This window comes from Coturnix japonica, chromosome 2, assembly GCF_001577835.2.
Source record: "Coturnix japonica isolate 7356 chromosome 2, Coturnix japonica 2.1, whole genome shotgun sequence".
Classification (NCBI taxonomy): Eukaryota; Metazoa; Chordata; class Aves; order Galliformes; family Phasianidae; genus Coturnix; species Coturnix japonica.
In genome coordinates, this window is record NC_029517.1 from 74,221,150 (window position 1) to 74,241,084 (window position 19,935).

The 19,935-nt window shown below is 41.6% G+C and overlaps 1 long non-coding RNA gene across 2 annotated transcripts in view; it reads left to right on the top strand.

The window, feature by feature from the left end:
• The window catches only part of LOC107309819, a 53,411-nt gene that overhangs the window by 31,844 nt on the left and 1,632 nt on the right, over window positions 1-19,935 (top strand). For both annotated transcript variants that reach the window (XR_004306359.1, XR_004306358.1), the window contains exon 2: window positions 6,479-6,631. This is a non-coding gene — a long non-coding RNA (uncharacterized LOC107309819). The remainder of the gene's footprint in view (window positions 1-6,478; window positions 6,632-19,935) is intronic.

The following is a 19,935-nucleotide window of genomic DNA, read 5'->3' on the forward strand; positions in this document are numbered from 1 at the left end:
CAATACTTGCTGTCAAGTTGGTTTCAAGGCAGAAGTTCACTGAAGAGGGTCTGACAGTGTCAAAAAGCATTAGATCAGAGACAGCAAATGCTTTTTATGCTACAGCCAAACCCAAAAGATGAACTGATGTCTGATTTTAAGGCATCTGTCTCCTCTGGAGATCATGTGTTAGTCAGAAGAAGCAAGGAAACAAGTTGCTTTTCTCTCCTTCAACCATCTGCCTAATCACATAAGGTGAGGAGCAAGATGAGACAGAACAAATGGCTATGTGGTGTAAATGCAGAGAGACGCCTTGCAGGCAAAATAACCTTGAAAAGCAGGAGAGCACGCTGGGGAGCTATGATCATAGGAATGAAGATAGTCATCCCAGGCCAGGGGCCAGGGCCCCATCACAGAGATCTCCCAGGCTGGGACACTAAGAGCAGGCTATCAGTATAGACATGGTTGCTGGCTTCTCCTCACAAAGGATCTTACCATCCTTGACTGGAAAGCTATGTGACAGTAGCAGTTAGAGAAGATCCAGTCAGAAGAGCCACCAGTAAACAAGCAGATTACAAAGTGATGAAAAAGAAGGGTGTTGGCCTTCTATGGTGACTTGAGAGAAGGTATGACCCATTTTCTCCACCCCCTTACTCTCATGCCTGTTGACTGAAGAATACTATTAAAGCAGGTAGTCACAGATTATTAATGACCTGTTAACAGCTTTTTAAATTTTATAATAAATGCCAACCATGGCTGCTATAATTTTTCTGCTAGTCCTACAACACACCCTGTGCTAGGCTTCAAAATACATTTTTTTTCCTAGAGCATGTTGTCATGCTTCATCACGTGTGTATTGCAGCTGGGGAATTTCATGCTTAAGTAACATTACATCTTAGGCTGTGAGAGCATTTGCAGCCATTAAATGTCACTCTCTTCCAGTAAAGTAGGAACCAGGAAGTATGTAGCCACTTATTTTTGCAAGTGTGAATTGAGACACCTAAAGTTTATGGTGTTTGCCGCAGTGACACAGTGAGTCAGTCCCTTAGCAGCTTATGCAACCTAAGAGTGCCGTCTTCTGCTTTGCCTGCACTGGTCTTGTATGATCTGCAAAATGCAGTTGTAAATAAATTCAGAGTCATGCCAAGTTCAGGCTTCCTCTGTCTAGGCAGAGATTTCTGGGTTTAACATTTTATACAAGTGATGGCATCTCTTTATCTTTCCTTTTGATTTCCACAAAGGGAGAGCATGCAGTGAGAACAGAAAACAAAAACGAATGGAAGAAATTGTTTGTGTTGTGGTCAAAGACAAAGTCTTTCCTGTACAGCCTTTAATTTAGAAAGTCTTTGGGCATGGATTCCTGCCATCTTACCTGATTCTATTTTCCTTTCCAATGTATCACAGCTTATCTATGAGTTTCACGTATTCTGTATTTGTAAGATTTCATTACATTTATCCCTTGGTAGTCTAGCATTTGATGAACAAATGTTTAAAACCCTACTAAATAAATAAATAAATAAATAAATAGAAAGTGTTTGAAGCAATTTATTGTAGCAATGTTTATCAGGAAAGAATGAATTTTGTCAGCAATCCTCTTTGAAAAGCTCCACCAAGGGCATCTTAAAGTGCCAGAGAACAGACTAATTTTTGAAGAACCCAGCACTTGTAGGAAAGAGTGGTTCTGTAAGGGTACCAACTGTTGAGCATGCACAAGGCACTCAGTGTTTTGAAAAATCTCATCCATCAACAGTATGTAGGAGTGTAATTTGTGCTTTTGTCCAACTCCCAGACCGTGACACCTGCTCCTTATTGTAGCTCAGTAGGAACAGCTTGTCTCCATATACCTTAAGGTAGCTTGGTAAAGGAAACAGTTCTGTGTGGAGTTTTTTCAAACCTGTTCAGTCTGAGGTATTTCAGTCTAAGAGAGAGGATGGTGCAGGCATCAAATAGCTGACATAGGCTTCCTGTGAAGCCATCTCATGTTTTACTACAACATTTCTGCTATATTAAAAAGCCCTGCCTTCCCTAACAGGAGCTATAAAAGGACTGACAATTTAATGAATAAAATAAAGACATCATTTAAACCACTAAATAAAAGTGACATTTTCCCCTCAAACATTTTCCCATGTGTTCAGAGGAGGAAAATATGTATTTCAGTCAGTTGTTATCTCAGGTTCCCTCTTGCCTGGACTCACTGGAAGAGAAGCTGATTCACTCAACTGATTCGTGAGCATCCAGCATACCTTTCTCTTTCTCCATGTATGGACGGATTAATCAGAAACTATTACTTTGATCACATTAGAGATTAGATCCTAGATATATTATATACAAACTAAGTACCAGGCTCCACCACTTTCTTTGTCATTTTGCTCTTTCCATCATTATTCCACACAGCCCTGTGCACAAGTTAACTGAATCAACTCCTTCAAGTACCTTAAGATTTTCTTTCTGGGTTTTTTTTTTTTTTTTTTTTTTTTTTTTTTTTTTTTTTTTTTTTTTTTAATGGTTTCCGTCATAGCTTTTATTTTCTTCTTCTCAGAACAGAGTATTTTTAGTTCAGAATCCCTGTTGGTCTTTTGCTGTTTCTGCTGTTCAACACTTATTAAAATGTCCTGTGCATTTGAGACTATTTTTTCCCAGGTCTTAACCTGTGTTAATAGGTTTAGCTGATACTGAACCAGTTCTACTCACAGGGGTAAGGACCAACTTCTGGAAACAATCTAGTTGTCCAAGATGTTTGAGAGTAATTAATTTTTTTCTCAAAGTCTTAGGCTTTAAGCATTGATCTGGTCTATTTCAAAGGGACTTGACTTTCAGAAAAAGAGTAGAGCCCTTCTGGTAGACTGTAAAGATAGACACTTGAAATAAACATGCAACTTCTGAGAACCTAGGGGGATATAGGATAGCATTTTATTTATTTTTTATTTTCAGTAGGAAATATAAGTAAAAGCAAACTGTTTGTGATGAGCTGAAAATATGTATTGCCAGAATACCATGTAATAAAAAGCATTCTATCAGCAATACGTTCAGCCTTAAGAATAAAGTGGTTGTTCACATTCCTTATTCATTCTATTGGCTGCTTTCACTTTCTGTGTTAATTTTTAAAGGCTTTGTAAATCAGGCTTCATGTTGTTCACAGCAGAGCTGTTTGCATCGTTTAACCCCTCCTTTCAGGAAGCGGGCACATTCACTGGAGCAGACATCATATGATTTACACCATGCTCCTGACTGAAACATTTTTTCCCTCTGACAGCCTCCCTTGGCATCCAGTTCCTTTAGGTCACTATCTACTGCATGCACATTTATTGTGTGCATGTAGATTGTATTGTTGTAGTTAGTAAGACTACAGACAAACGTAAGTCTTGTAAGGATTGGAGTTAGGGACTGCAGATATCCACTGACTAACTTCTAAAGTTCTAAAGCATGCAGTTCCTAGCCCAGTGACCTCTGAAGTACTACTAGGGACTTTCATGACAATTTTATTTTCTTTTTGCAAGGTAAAGTATGACCTTTTTTCCAGGAAACTTATTGCAGCTCCTTTTTGCTGTCTCAGAATTAAGTAAGCTTAGTTACAGTTTGATAGGCTTTGGGAACTTGTCAACATCTTTGTCGTAATTAACATGCTGGATGCAGAAAAATGGCTGTAGACTGGCATGAAAGTTAAGTAGCTGCCACTGCATGCAAAGCATTGCAAGCTCTTTGATCTTGCCATGAGAAATGCTACTCTCTACTGATCATCTTGCAGGTTCAGTGAACCTATTCTATGAAATTAGGTACAGAAACGATACATGGCAATATGAAAAGCTCTCTGGCTCAAAAGTCCACTTCTGCTAAGCCTGTGCTAAACATGCCGTTATTCCTGATAGAGTCAATGGGATATATTTACTCTTTCTTCATGAGATTATTTTGTTTTATTGTGGCCATTTGGAAGCCAGGCTGTGACGCAGGTTGTGGGGTTGTGCTGGTGCAGGGTGGAGTAGTTCTTTTGAAACTTGGATTGCAGTTCTGGTGACCTCACTCCCTGTGGTAGAGAAGCCAAGAAGCTGTCCTGTAGTTTTCCCAGGTAAAACACTCACTGTTAAAAGGGTAAATACCACCAATGTTCTTTTCCTGAACTTTGGATGCAAGTTTTTCATTTACCCTACTTACAAGCTCTTACTCTTAAATCTATGACAGTTCACCTTGAAAATATAAAAGGTGAGTATTCACACCTTCCTCCCCTCCCTGATGACACCCAATTACAGAAACATACAATTAGGGATGTTAATGACAGATTATTAGGCATTAACCTATAATGTTGTGCTCTAATAACAATTTAAAATATATATATATAAAGAAAGAAAGAAAAAAAGGTCATACTGTAGGATAATTATCTTGCTTTTTCAATAACATGTCCTAGTCATACTTCTGTGATATCTCTTGACTTCCAGTACAAAGCATAAGCCTACCCTTTGAAAACTCTTAATAGGCTTTAGGGTCATTGCAACTTGGTAGAAAAACTAATGGTTACAGGCATCTGCCTTCATTATTCACAGATAGGAAGACAGAAACATTTTACAGAGGGATAAACTGAAGGATGGCAAAAGAAGGCTCCTTGAACAATGGGAACAATGGTCCTGCTGTTTCTGCATGCACAGCACTGAAGTGGTGCAATAGTCCAAAAAGTACAGTTGGAGGAGTAAAAGGAGGTAGACAAGGGAAAAAGAAATGTAGTACAGGTGACTGTGTGGCTTAAGAGCACGAGGAAGTAGTCTGTGACAGAAGATGTACAAAGACATATAAAGATACAAAAAAGTGCAAGTGAGAGAACTCAAGAGGAAAAAGGAAGTGAAAATAAGTATCTATAAGCACTACCTTAAACTCTGTAATAACTGAACTGAGCCACCTGCGTTGTAGCATGTGGTGCCAGCAGATGTGATACAACTTAAAAATTAAGGCGTTCTTAGTTTCTTTAATCACTCTGTTGACTACTTTTACTTTCCTTGTTAATTTGATAACAGCAAAGGCAGAAATAAACTTGCCACAGTTTTGTGGCTTGCCAGTAATCTTTCTCATACATGCGGTTGCCCTTACAAAGCATTTTAACCAGGATAAGTTACACATTTCAAGGAGCCATCCACAACAAGTACCCTCAAGGCAACATTTCAGAGCTGCCTGAAAAGGTAGTTTACTTCCTAAATATCAATATACCACTTTTCAGTGCAGCTGGAGAAAAACAATGGAGAAAAAAAGCGTTGCTGCTACTTTCAGTTTGACTAAGCAGACTTGTTTTCTACAAGTACCTGAGCTTTTGGCGAAGTCAGATACTATGTGGAAATTTCTCAGTATTTCTGAATATGCTGGTAGGAGGCACAACTTGTGCAGTCATTTTTCAGAGATATGATAAACAGTAGATTGAAACTATGTTCTTGAAAAAGAAGAAAATAACATGCTGAAATGACAATCTTGTTAAGATACTTCTGTTGTACTGTCCTGTCATTGGTAATGTCACCAATAATGAAGGTATTTGCTAGACTGTGTAAAAAAGCTGTCTCTGAAATTATATTCTGGCAGTTATTAATACAGAAATTGGCTCAAACTCAGATGCCTTATGTATCTTATGAGATCTGTGGATGGGTTGTATCTATCCACCTGAGCAAATCCCAAATAGCAAGAGTGTTCATCACAAGTGCATTATCAGACATTACCATCAACTACCTGGGTGATTTTCTCAAAAGCTGAAGTTGCAGCCAACTCAAATCCCACCAGCCTGAATTGCAGAAGGACTTTTGAGAGATCCCCAAATTTAGATGCTGAGATCTAAGTTCAAATTGCATGATAACTTTTACTTCAATTTATTTATAGTCTTTTACCACACATATTTAACATGTCAAGATGATAACTCAGGACAGCAGTGGTTTACTAGTGGTTATTGGTCTTAGCTGGGTAAGTAATCAGAGGCCAAAATTGAGGTAACCAGCAGTGATCACACTAAGTTTGAATAGATCAAGTAGCTTCTCTCTGAATTCACAGCAATATTACAGTTTACTCTTTGAACTGTGATAGCAACTGGAAACCAGACATACTGGTGGAGGCTGGTTGTGCCAGGAAGAGGAGGAGGTGCCTTCCCCAGAGAACCTGTGCCCCAGCTTTCTTGCTTCAGTCAGAAACAAATAAAAAGAACAGATTTAGCTTTGTGAAAATGCCTTTAGTTTCACTGCTCCCCTGCCTCTGGTGGAGGTGCCTGAGATCAGCCTCTAACACCAGTGGAAATAGAATGGCATACATGATTTGCAGAAACCAGAACAAGAGATATGAATTTGCTGAAAATACAGATAATCTCTTAAGTCCAGCGCATATTTAGAAGATCCGTCTATGGAGAAAACAGAAGTCTAATTAAAAACAGTCCTTATTTTTGCTGTAGCAACATTTGTGGTAGTGATCGTAATGGAAGGACGGTTGGACTAGATGATCTTGTAGGTCCTTTCCAACCTTGTGATTCTATGATTCTATGTTGCAGTAACCCACCATTTCACATGTGACCCAGGAAGACTTCCACTTCTCTGTTAACTCTCTGAGTCCTGCTTACCTTCAGTGTCAGGCTTGAAGACTACCTACTCCACCAGATCTTATTATTTTCAAAGCATTAGATGAACATTGCCCTTATTATGAAGTAAGTTCTATTCTTTAATACTTATTTTTAGGCAACATTACTTATATTGATTTAATATATCTTTTAGTAACTGTGGGCTTGGTGTTTTTGTGTATGCTAATCTCCACTAAATCTGTCTTACTGCTGTAAAATAGCAAGAGTGAAGATATCTTTATGCAGAATACTATAACTTGGACATTGTGCTTTTTTTAAATTAGCAATTGAGAAGAAATCTGTTTTTCCACAAGTTGACTTACATTCTTTTTAGTGGTATAACAGGTTCTGAGGAGAGATCTCTGTCGCAGATAGCAATTGGAGCTTCCTTCAAGATAACACAATTGCATATTGTATTCATTTATAAGACTCTCTAACTGCACTGTCATACAATTACTCCCATTGTGCTGAATGAAGTCTATTTTTTGGGGTGTTTTTTTTGTTTTGTTTTGTTTTTCCTTCCCTTTAATGCCCTAAGTGCTTTACAAGCTCTATATAATTTTTATAAAGTCTCAGAACAGGAGGAATGAATCTCAGCATGTCTCAGCTTCCTTTCCCTAATGTGCTACCTCTGTGGCATTTCAGCAAAGCAGCTTATGGGAGGAACAAACAGTTGGCCAGAGATCTTAATGATGAATCCTTGTGGGCAACAATTCCAAACTATGTCCTGATCTTCCACAAGCTGACTTCATTATTATCTCCTGTGTCATCACTCTGAAGTCATCAGCAGCTGCATGCTTAGTGTTGCTCAAGGATGTGAATACAGCATCTGGGCATCCATCCCACAAGAAACCAAGATGGCAGGGAAGGGGAATGGCTACCCCTTTGAGGGATCCTCTGTGTTCCAAGGGCACTTTGTCCCTGCTTTTGGAAGTTAATTGACAACTGTGGGATTAAAAAGATGGTTTACAATACCTCCAAAGACTTGTTAAAATGTGTATCTCTTAACTTCTTTATGTAACATGCTGTCATAGGACTAGTCCAGAGAACAGCTGAGAAACAAGTGGGAGGAGAACAGAGAAGTCATCAAGGCCTAGCCTGAAAGGAGAGAGGTCTGACCAGCTGGCTACAGTGTGTGACAGCAAGCAGACAATGGGGATAATCTCTGTGCTGGGGCAGTGAGGAGCTTGGCAGAGCTGAAGCAGGCTAGGGGGCTAAAGCTAGCAGGGTGCTGGGTGTCTCAGGTGTGCCTCAGCTCCTAGCAGATTTGTTTTGCCAGGGCTTATGATGGGCCATGACTTTGAGGGAAGTGCAGAGTAGCAGCACTTACTGGTCTCCACATTTCTCAGCTGCTAAATCACATTTCTGGATGGCACCACCCTCACATATCATCATCAGGGTACCCAACAGCAGTTGGCCCTCTGCTCTGCTCCATTCACAAAGCTAGTTTGTGCTCGAGCAGGCTGTGACCTGACAGACCAAGATGCATCATGTAGAGACAGAAATGAAACAGGCATGAGCACATGGTTGATTGGCAAGAAGTTCGTCTTATTTTCCATCTTGCTTGTTTGCATACAATCAGACCGTGAGACCAACTGAACCTCAAACCCACTGACAGCAAATTGCAGACCATTTCATTTTAGCCATTTGTTGACCGGGTTCCTTTAGTCTCTATCAAAACCTCCTTGCTGGTGCAAGAGCTCCATGTCTTTCTACTTCTACTCATGCAAACAGCCAGCTGCACTCTGCCTCAGGTCCAGACATTTGTGTTCAATTACCTTGAATTTCATCATAAAAAGCAAATTTTGTCTGGCATTTTCAGACTGCGACTTTGAAAGGAGCAAAACAAATGCTTTAGGTCGTAGTCTGTTATATCTGATCAGCTTTCCAAATTTACAACCTTTTTTCCTGTTATGTGGTGTTTGCATAAAGCATGTTCCTCACTTTATTCTGCATCCAGCAGAACAATCAGCATACCAGGCTCTGAGGACAACAGCTGGTTAGCACACCAGGCAGGGTATGTCCTGCTTCTTGCCAGACAAGTACTATAAGAAACACAGATATTAATCAGATGGTCCATTTTGAGGAAAAAAAACTAATGTTGTAAATTGTGATTTAAGGAAAGCTGAAAACACAAGCCAGCAAGTAAAAAGCTCTTGATGTCCTATCCTTGTGAGCTGACTGTCTCAATTTCTCTAACAAAACACACTGTTACTTCCTCTGCTGCAGCTTCTCACTCTGCTCAAGTTCCCCAAGGGAAGTGAAGAAAGCCCAGCAGAGAAGCAGATAAGTAGGAAGAGAGATGAGTGATTGTGCAAATGTCACATCACAACTTGGGGATTTGGGGCATAAGATTGCTTTGGCATTAATATGTTTGTTTTTTTGGGGAGGGTTGCTACCAGTACTAGCTATAAAAAAATGGTCAGTGAAAAAGTGCTGCAAAGATGAATATTAAGACCTCTTAAAACCAAATTAACTAGTTAACAAAGTAAGCCTTTGAATGAGTAATAATATGCTTTAAAACTAACTTCTAGAAACAACAAAAGTTATGCATCTCAGCAGAGAAGCGAGATGAGGAAGTTTACCCTGAAGTTTGCTTCTCCACCCTCTCTAAACTGTGGTTGTCAGCTGTGTAGTACCTGACTAATGCATACTTGAGGGATGCAAGAGGTGATTTTCACAACAGGACTCAAATGACGTTGCCTAGATCATATTTCTATAACTGGGTTTTGTCCTTTGGTTTACTAAGCAGCTCTCACTAAGTACAGTGTTTGTGTTACACCATCCTGGCACAAGGATTTAGGTGTCAAATTTGGGTTTAGAAATCCCATACAACTTCCCTATGCATTCAGATGTCTATGCTCCTACATCAAAAGGATGTAGCAGCCCTTTATTAATTTTTCAATTATTTTAATTGCTGTGAAGGCCATTCCTCCCTTTCCCCCAGCTGAGAAGAAAGAGCATAAGCTGGTACTCAGGTGCTTGGTCAGGTCCTGTACTGCCACAGCCAGTCCTGAAACAACTTGATGCACCCCCACTGACAACTCTTCTAGTTTCTTACCAACCTGCTTGAAAAATAGCATTAGATCAAGGCTCCCTAGGCTGTGTAGTCTCAGTCTTACACAGAGAAATGGAAGAATGGATCAACTTTCTTGGAGGTATTCTCCCTGCTGTGTCATTCAGTTCAGATGCCATACCAGGACTCGTGAAAAGGTCAAACTGGAAGATGGTGGGAAGGGGGATACAGGAAGGAAGGAAAACAGGCTTGCAAGAAACTTCCTGTTTACCTCATGGCTTAGGGAAAAAAAGAAAAAAGCAAAGAAAGAAAAACCAGAATATCCCCACCCTGGCTACACTACCCTTGCTGACATAGCTTGGCCATGTCAAGTGTGCTTACTTTACAGGAGTGTGCTGCAAGTGTGTTTACTTTACAGGAGTTTACTTGAGAGAGAGATCTGGCCCCCGGAGCCTGAATGCTTGCACTGTGCTAATGAGTGTGCATGGGAAGTGCCAGAACAATGCGCTGGGCCCTGGCTCCCTGCCACACCCAGGAGGTCATTTTCTTTTCGGCATTAGTGAAGTGTTGGGATCACAAAAAGAGGTGAATAAACACATTCAGCCCATCTTGGTGCCCAGTTTGCTCTGTTCTCACCATGATGCCTTCTGGGTGTGCTGAGGGACCCCAGTGAGACTGAGCCTGGCCACAGTGTGCTATGCTTTTATTCAGGCCCGCTTGACTGGGCAGTTGGAAAGGGCTTTTAGAAAAGAGGGGAAATAACCCTTTAGTTTTCTTATTTGTCAACAAATATCTCTCCGTTTTCTTTTTCAGGGAGGGAATATGACAGCTTCTCTCAGAAAACTGCAGCAAATGGCTATTTTTACAGGACTGTTCAGCAGTAGGGGATATGTGGTTATGTATAATGTGGTTATGCAAAGTAAGTCTTGGTGTTGTTAGCAACCTTATTTCTCCTCTGCCCCTTTCATTTGCTGTTGTGTAGAAGGAAAAGCAGCAGCATATAAGATCTGAAAAGCACATGAAGTTGAGGGTAGTGTGGCTGAAACTTCTGGGTTTTTGCCTCTGCTTCATTTAATGCCAGGGTTGATTTTAAAGCACTGCTGTACCCATTTCCAAGGGTGGGAGTTATGCAGACAGCAGATCACTGTGGTCACTCAGAAGACTGGTTTCTGGGAGGCTTCTTGGGAGTTAGGATGAAATGAAAGGTTACCAGTAGTGTTTCATTTATTACTGAGATTTTACATCTGGGCAGGAAAAGGAGAGCTACTTAAAGGAGGATTTGTGAGAATGAATTCAAGTCTAGCAATTTTACTAGTAAATCTTTCTGTGGTGCTGTCCCATAAACACCACAAACCTGTGAGATGCTAAAGATTTTATTAATTTCTCCTGAAGACTGTGAAGGCAATTAAAAGTGACCAGCACTGAGGAGAACAGGACAAGAAGAGATAAGCTGGGCAGGTAACCATCTCTGCTCCCAGACCTAATTGCCACAAGTCTTTGGTTGAGAATTCAAATCATTAGTCCAAGTGTGTGGTTTTTATTGTTGTTGTTGTTTTTAAATTGTTTATTTAGCTTCAGAACAGAAACAGGTTTTGCCAGTTTGAGGGGGTTCTATGGGCTTCTTGAGCCTCTCTCTCTCCCTCGCTGCTTCTAGCAAATGATAGCGCTTTTCAGCGTATCTTACCTTACAGTGCTTCCAGAAAAGTGTAGCTAAGCCTGTTCCTCAAGCCCTCACATAAGTTGTGAAGCCTCTCCTTCATTTTACACATATTAATAACAAATCAGATAAGGCTAGAAAGCTGGCTTTAATTTTAGGCAGCTTGTGCCCTTGAGCTCAGGAGTATATGACAGGCATTCAATCCTCTAGTGCTTTAAATTATTGAAGTTGGCTTTAACAAAGATATTTTTTATAAATTTCAACTTCAGCACTGCTGTTCAGAAATCTTAGAAAAAGTTTTTCCCTCACAGCTCGTTCCCTGCATCACTGAGCAGTGTAATTGAATGGCTCATTGCAGTGGCTACTTCTTGGTCTGCTACAGTACTGATAGATCCTAAACATGTGTCTGATTACTCAGTGGCAAACCAACTGATCTGCTGACTTTCTATACTGAGCGGTGTGTCATTGCGTAGCCTCCACACTAGGAACCTGCCTTCCATTGCCTGCTCTCAGGGCTGTTCCAGTTTCTTCTGTGTAATGTACAGAACTGGCCTGTATTGGAATGTGTGAGGAGCAAGCAGTTTCCATAATGGAGGGAGGAGGGGGGAGAGGAGTGCTTCCCCCATTCCTTCAGGCTGAAATAGTTTGCATGCTCATGGTCTCTTTGAAAGAGACAAGAGGTCTCTTGTACAAACATTCAGGTAAACATATTTCTACTCTCAGTCTTCACACCCACTCTCTCCCTTATGAGAGCAGTTTCCCAAGCCAACCCCAGCATGCTTTCAGTTTTTCTACAGAAAACACGCAAACATTAACTGGGCATTTCACATTCAGTGCTCAAAGTGAGATGCTACTGGGAGTGCCTGAGCAGGGGCATCATGAAACAGAAACCACTTTTCCCTCCAAACTGGAGTATGAATACAGCATACTTCTAACAAGTGGCTTCTTGCCGTTGTCCACAAGCACTAAGGGCCAGTATGTTGAGGTCCCTTTTGCTTGAGCTGCCCAGGATAGCCCAGGGGGACAAGAGGACCATGCAGACTACAGTTTAGCAGAGCTGTTGACACTTCCTGACACTGTCTGTTCATAGGAGATGCCTCTAATTAGGGAGAGCAGGCAACACCCCTCATTCTCATGCTCAGGGAGTGATATGGATGGGGAGGGACCAGGAAACAAATTGTACACCTTAGTTTAAACTCTTTGGAAGGTGAGAGCAGGATTTTAATGTGTGCACACTCCGAGCTTGAAACTACTCTTCTTGATGTCAGCAGAATGAAGTTGGGCTTGTGTGAAACATATCTAGAAATCTCATCTAGTAAGCCTTGAAACTGTCTTTAGCCAAATCACTTCATCCATAAGGAAGGTTGGCATGTATCCAGCCTTACAGTTCTGCTTTATTCCGTGGTCATTAATGAACAGTACTTCCTAGCTACGCGTAGCGGCCAGATATTGACAAATAGCAGTTTACCACAATTGTCCTCCATGTCCAGTCTACAGAGCTATTATTGTTGTTTGACCATTAACTTTAATGGCACCTCTTTATGTTTCAGTTTTTATATATCCTTCTGTACAGCTGCAGTTTCTTGGCTGCCACTAAAAAAGCTGTATCAGAAACACAGCAGGAGTTACGTAGCTGCAGCAGCTGTTGCTGCCCCACATTAATGTATGTGAACCAGTTCTTAATCCATCAATTCACTTATGTATATTTTTGTTCGTTTATTTAAAGTGGACAATCTCCTCACTAACCTATTTCTCCTATGTAGAAAGTTTTGCCAGGATGCAGCATTATCTGCAGGCTTTGAAGCATCTGTAAAACAATCCTGCTGCCCTGGAAGCCCTGGGTGCCTCCCCTCTGAAGGTGCACAACATCCAGCTGACAGATAGGAACAATCATGTGGACACAGAAATAACACAACTAATGCTGGAGAGACTGTGTCACAGAGTGGCTTCTCCAGCTCATGTGAAAAGAGATCAACTCTGGGCTTTTCAGCAAGTCTCAAGTGGCCTGGGAGCAAGAGTCCCACTGCAAGGCAATAGAGTGGGATACCAGTTGATTTGGAAAAGGAAATCTGTAGCTCTGACGAGAAGAACTAGAAACAGCAAGAAGGGTGTCTTCATTTCGTGATGTATGAGCACACTGCCGAATGCTAAGGGACCTTCCAAGTCAGTGAATCCTTCTCTTACTGTAATCATTTTCAGAAATGTATCAAGATCTAGTTTTCAAATAGCAGTTGCCTCCCTTCCTCCCAGGTATGTTCCACATTTCAAAACTTTGTTCAGAAGAGTTTTATAGCTACTCACAAACTGCACAGTGGAGCTTACAACACAAATGGCATGGCTTTTAGAACACCTGCGAGCCTCCGCAATGGAGGATAACATCCTGACATGGGGTTGAGCACTCACATTACATAGTTGCTGGAGAACGCTGTTTTGGGTGATGAAGTATTGCACAAGGCTGATTTGCATCACCCTAGGGCTGGGCTGAGGCAAACCATACAAATACAAGTCAACTTCCTCTCTGGGTTGCTGTCTGAAAAGAACTTTGCATCAGTGTTTTCACCCAGAAAGTCCAGTTGAAGAGGACCAGCTGTTCTCTATGGGTTTTCCTGGAGACCCAGAACATCCCCAGACACCTCTTCAGGCAACTCACTGAGGAACTGTGTCTTTTTTGAATCATTTTATTATGATTTTTTTTTTTCTTTCAGTTTTTGACTAAACAAAGGCAGTAGGGAATGGACTAGATACTGTAGGTGAAGGAGGAGGTCGTCAGGGCAAGAAAATTAACCTCTAATCAACTCACATAAAACTTCACTTTATACTTCACTCCAGCCAGACTTTACCTACTTGATACGCTGCGCAAAAACATTTTCCAGGTTTTAGAGATTTTACTAGCTACCTTAACTAAGGCCAAATACTCAGGGCAAGCATACAACCTTTTATGTTGACTGAGAAAAAAAGAACTTTTCCCACTAATACTTTCTACGTCACCTTTTAAGAATGCCAGTCACTTGAGTGATTCAGGGTGAAATCAAAATCCAGACTTCTTCAGACCTCATCCAAGACATAAACCACCAACTTTCCCACTTTTTCATGCTTTCAGTCTCCGTGAACATTCATGTTTTCTTGAAACAAACTAGTTAAGCATCTCTGATGATTATATCACAGATCAGATTACTGACTCAACAACATTCCTAGTTCCTGCCTAATGGTTCTTTTTCAGAACTCCTGGCAGTTAGTTAAGATCTTCAGCACTAAGCACAGCCTTGTTTATTAACTAATCCAAATAACAGAATCTGTGGCACTGATAAAATAATTGAATGTCTTATTACTTTGATGCGTCTTAATGGACTGAGCAATCTGTAAATAGACAGCCTACAAACTTGTTATGGTTATGGGAAGCTCTAACACAGTACAGGTCACCTCTGGATCACCATGCATTCTGGTGAGGAAAGGTGTTTGCTCATAAATATTTCAGTGAGCGAGTGGTTTTCCCTGGGGCTTGCAGCTGTAACACCATACATTCTTTCAGCAGAGATTAATGTATGCCAGAACATGCATCCTTGTATAACCGTGGACACATTAGCCATAAGAAAAGCTTAATGAAATGCTTGAAATACATAAGAACAACAACAACAAAACGAACTTTTAAGCTAAAAGAGAGGTAGCTTTATTGTGTCTTTGACTGCAGAAGGAATAAAAGTCCATTTCACTAACATGCTTCATTGAATCTCTAACATATACATGCAGATAAAGTTACTAGTATCTGGAACAAAGTCAATGGAGTACCTTTTAACTGACTCAAAAATGGATTGCTTCTGTCAGTGGTGTGTGCTGGGGGAAGTACTGGAAGATATGTGTAGACACAGGGATAGAAGTGGAAGGAGAAAACAGTGGAGCAGGATGTGTGGGTTAGTCATCTGTGTTGCTAAGATCATTACAAAAAGGAAGAGGAAATTCATGTCTGAAGAACTTGTGAAAGGCAATTAGCAATTTCTGTCATCATGACAGAAATTAGTTGAGAAACATGTTGAATACATCTCTATGAATATAAATTTAAGAACAGTGTGAGCTATTCATTTGTGCAAAATGTCTTCTGCAAACTGTAACTCCACATACACATAGATACTGTGAGCCAATGTAGGACATTGTTCCCCCCACCCCTCCTCCAAAGGAGATAATGAGGTGGTTGTGCAGCAAACCTAACTTCAGTCTCGTATTATGTGTTGAGGTAAGTGAGTTATGTGAATTATCTTCTGTTTTGTATCAGAATGAATCAAGGTAAGCTAAATATCATGATAGATAACAGTTATCATACTCAAGTTGGTAGGATGCTCTGACTTCACATCACATAATAGTGATTCTACATTCTTGTGGTATTGAAGCCTGAAAATCTTAATTTTCAAGGTGAAATTGATTTCTGGAACTGAGCATTACAACATTCATACTCCATCTTCCACTGCAAAAGAGGAAATTATATCTGATGAAAATCCCCTCACATGTTTTTGAGAAGTTCTGTTAGCTGTATTTAGAAACCCAGAGCTGCAGCATTTTTGCTCAGTTTCCACCAGCCATATGATTTTTTTGTTGTTTTGTTTTCATAATTAGATAAGTGAAACTTGGTGGATTTGTGTTTAGAATGGCGGTAGGGATCAAAGTTCATAAGTATGGGAAGAAGGCACAAAACTGGGACTTCAGAGACCCAGGGCCAGGCCCGGCCTCCTTCTTAGTGGCCGGAGGTACCCTTGAAGTCCACAGATATTATTTAGGCACATCTGCGCTTCCCTGGGGATCTATATCCTGGCATTCTCAGTCTTCACTATCCTTTCCTCGCAGATGGAGGGAAATAACAGCTCCTCCTTATTTCACAGAGTGAGTGTGAGGATTGCAAGATATTAAAAAAACAGTAGTAAGTGAAGTGTATCAGAGTTTTAATTTAAAAAGAACTCTCCACACATTTCCATCTGCAACCTGGAAAGAGAATGCATCTTTTGCAGAATGATTTGTGGCAGATGAATTTGACAACTTAGTATGGGGCTCACACATAGATCAGCTTGGAGCTTGACAGCACTTGGTGTCCTTGTACCTGACTGAGGAGCTAAAATCATTTGTTTTTGTCTGCTCCTGAAACCCCTGGAAGGAACAACAAATGTGTAAGTGGGCCATCCTGACATGGTCTCATGCACACGAGACCCAAGAGCCAACAAGACACAGTTAAATGACATGGGGAGAGGAACTCCGAAGCAGTGCAGTATGTAAATCAGGTTTTTTAATTCAATCCTTCTTTAAAAGAAGCAACTGAAGAAAAAAAAAAAAAAAATAGGAAAATGTGGAGTGTGTGACCTGGTTTGAAGCTGTGATTACTCACAGGCAGGGATGGGAGGCTGCAGAGCTTTATGCCTGGAGGCAAGGGAGGCCCAGGGGCTGTGAGGAGAGGCAGGTGAAGCTCTGGTCTTGACAAGGGGCACCTGCAGTTCCTGCCCAAAGTGAGAAGAGAGCTGAGGCCCCAGGCCATGCCAAGGGAGCAGCATTGTGCCTGCAGCAAGGTGGTCACTTGCTGTGGGTCAGACTGAGCTGGAGGGTTGGCATAGGATGAGCCCTGCTGCAGGTTCATTGCACAAAGGTGCAGCAGTCTCATTACCTAATTGTACATACTTTGCACTGACTCCAGTAAAAGCAGAGCTGGGTGTCTGCAAGGAGCTTTAAAACTCCTATCTTGGTGTGCTGAAATAATAACACTTCCCAGCTGGAAAACTCATGTAAGAAGGCTCTTAGGAGTGAGTTTGTAGCAGAGATTTGGGAAAGCAAAAGACTCCCCTCTTGCAACCAGCAAATGCAGTTTTTCTTTTCCTTTGAGTAGCCACTCTTGTACCCTGTCGGTTTTTCAGTAATCACATGGAGCAATCAGAGTGTTCAAAGTTTTTCCCAAGCTGGGATAGTTCCTTAGCAATGCAGCCTGGCTCCAAGGCAGGAGAAGAGCAAAGCATGGAATGCACTGGCAGGATGAGGGGGAAGAAAGGCATGGGGTTGGCATTAACAGAGGAACTGCCCAACTGAAAATAGCTGCTGGGCTTTTATTCAGGTTGCAACAAATAGGAACATATATCCCAGATCTGCAGTGCTGTTGGGAAATACATCTTCTGGAAACTGGTACTTGAAAAATGAGTTTTCAAGTAACTGTGAGAGGTTTTTGTTTGATTGATTGATTGTTTTTTAAGAATAATGAAGGCATAGAGTCTTCATGCCTGCAGTTTTCGCACCACTAGACTGAAAGTGATTGAAGGAAATTAAAGTTTGCCTGTGTTTGTGTCAGCTGGTGCTTGCAGGATGTCACCTTGAAGCTGCAGGATGGTCAGAATATTCTGGTCTACTGCTCCCCTCTGGAAAGTGCCAGCATGCATGGAAGCTGCATCCCCACCTGCCACTAAACACAGGGAGCCATTAATTGATTGCCTCACACTGTGTGCGGGGATGTACTCAGTTGTCATCAAGGACAATTTCACTTAAGTGAGTGCTTTGAAGACAGTTTTGTCTCTACCATTGAGCTCTGTCATCACTGTCATTTCTTTCATTTGTTGGTTTACTTGTATGTTTGGCAAATATTTAGCATAAAGATACTGCAACAAGAGTTGTGTGCCTTTGGTGGCGCAGTGGTTAAGGACGCTACTTTGCAACACTGGAGGCCCAGGCTTGAATACCCCCTGTGGCGCAAGTGGTAGAAGCTCTGTTCTGCTACACAGGAGGCTCGAATCCCGGGGGTTGGAATCGATGATCTCTAAGGTCCCTTCCAACTCGCACAAGACTGTGATACTGTGATATAGGTCAGGTGTTGAGTCCTGCAAGTGCTGGTAGTGTGAATATGAATTTGAAATAAACAAAATGGCAGGAAATGGGGCTTTTCTTACAATCTTGGACCTGAATCTGGATGTTTGGATTGCTCTTTTATATGGCTCAGGGACTAAGTCACCCCAAAGTGATTTCATTTGTTTTCCCCTCACTTCTCAAGAAGGTATTGCCTAGAGTAGCCAAGATGCAACTCAGGCAGCATTCCCCTTGTATAATCAACAAATAAACAGAGTGGTGTGGTTAGGCTGGTATCTACAGATCATATAACTAGAACTATTATCACAGTGGAAAGAGATAATCAAAACTAAATGAAAATGCTCACCCATGTCCTAGGCTTCCAGAAAAACTCCCAAGGGAGTAGTCTCCAGAAAGAGATCCTTACTCAGTGTCAGTTAGCCCTTAAATGGGGTCTAGGAGAGGTGGAGCCAGGTTCCACCCCTTCTGGTCACACAGGTGAATTGCCTGCACCTGTGCTCCCATGGCTGACTCAGTGCTTGCCTCAGGTGGTCAATCAGAGGTTCAGGCCATGATTCCCATACACCCCTGTACTATGGAATATTACTTGCATCAGGGAGATTTACACCCTCACCACCGTCATCAGAAAGCTTACAAGATAGCAAAGGGTACTTATTGATCATTGCTTACAGGTTCCAGGAGGAGGCTCACTGCATGCTTCAACTCATGTTGAAGATTGCTATGAACAGTCCTTCATATCAGTAGTACAGACTACAACATAAATTTCAATTTTGCCTCAGTTTGCCTTGAGTGGACAAAAGGAGCACAGTAAAAGCACCTCTGTGATAAACTGTTTTAGAAGGAAAAAATGTGAGCTTTAGTTTGGACCTTACAGTGGGCTGCCCAGAATGAATACTGCCTGGGTAAATTCCCGAATGCACGAGTAGAATTAGGGAAAACTAAGACAGAAAAGGTATGTACCAGCTTTAGGACTGAAGTCACTGCTGTGCAATTTCAACAAATAATACAAAATGTATTTAAAAATAGCAACCCTGCACCACTGCAACCCACATAGCAAAGCAGTCCCATGCAGGGACAAGAGCTCTTCGGTCACCTCTAGTGCCTCACTGCAGCTCCAGCTTTCAAGTAACTGATGGGCTGGTAGTGATCAAGCAGCTGACAAGGAGAAGCCAAGTCGATCACTTTGTGTCCATCAATTATCATTTCCATGGGTGCTGCTTTCACTCTTTACCTATCCCCAATGGAGCCATGGCTGTGGAGAACAGTCCCATATTTCTGTGCTCTGAGTATCTGCTTCATGCTACCATTGCTGTATTGCTGCTATGCGTAACCTGGGGCTTGCAGTGTCTGCAAGGTGTGCAAATGCCCAAAAAACTTGGTCACAGTCACCTTGGCCAGCGGGATCATGCCTCTCTGCCCTGGCTCCCTGCTGGCACAGGCAACATCTCCTCTCTGGCCTCACATGGCTGTGCCTTTGCTCCATTGCCTGGTCCTAACCCCTGGCAGAAGCAAAATGTTCCCACACAAACCTTACAGGCAAAACAGGAAATTTTATTGCCTTACTTCAGGGAAGCTCAGTTTCTGAACAGATTGTGTCAGCCACTTCTCCTTGAGAGACCCAGCGCGGTACCCTTTTAATTTGAGGCTCCTAGGCGTCCTAGCAAGTCTGTGAGTTCATCTAAGCTGTGAGAATAGGCGGTATCATCATATTTCAACATTTTTCTTCTCAGATTCAAATCTTTAACCTAGATACCGAAGAAAGCAATAAGCAGAACTGGAAGCCAGCAGGTCAGGGGATTGGAACAAGAGGAAAGTCACATTCAAATCCCTGCTTTTATGATATGGTCTGCAGTCAGCAAACACAGTTTCTAATACCTTGACCTTGAAGAACCTCAGAAG